Raw genomic sequence first — 596 nt, forward strand, 5'->3', positions numbered from 1 at the left:
GAGAGAGAGGAAGGGAGAGAGAAGAGAGAGGAAGGGAGAGAGAGGAAAAGAGAGAGGAAGGGAGAGAGAGAGGGAAAGGGAGAGAGAGAAAGAGGAAGGGAGAGAGAGAGAGGGAAGGGAGAGAGAGAGAGAGAGAGAAGAGGAGGAGAGAGAAAGAGAGAGGAGAACGAGAGAGAGAAAGAGAGAGGAGAGAGAAAGAGAGAGAGGAGAGAGAGAGGAGAGATGGGAGAGGAGAGAGAGAGAGAGGAGAGAGAGAGGTGGGGGGAGAGATGGAGAGAGAGGGGGAGAAGGAGGGGGGAGAGAAGAGAGAGAGACAGAGGGGGGGAGAGAGAGAGAGAGAGGGGGAGGGAGAGAGAGAGCGAAGGAGTTGAGATGAAGACTGAGTGTTTATATGTACGGTTATGTATGTGCGTTTTTAAAAGTATATATACTAGACGTGTATAAGTTTATTTGTTAATGTGCGCGCGGGCGTATTTGTCTGCGTGCGTGCGTGCGTGCGTGCGTGTCCGACCGCCATCGAGGTCCAAGTCTCTCCACGAAATTCAATCTTCAGCCGAGAATTTTCTTCAAATCGGCTCGAATTTATTTGATCTTGA

This window comes from Penaeus chinensis, chromosome 12 (genome assembly GCF_019202785.1).
Source record: "Penaeus chinensis breed Huanghai No. 1 chromosome 12, ASM1920278v2, whole genome shotgun sequence".
Taxonomy (NCBI): Eukaryota; Metazoa; Arthropoda; class Malacostraca; order Decapoda; family Penaeidae; genus Penaeus; species Penaeus chinensis.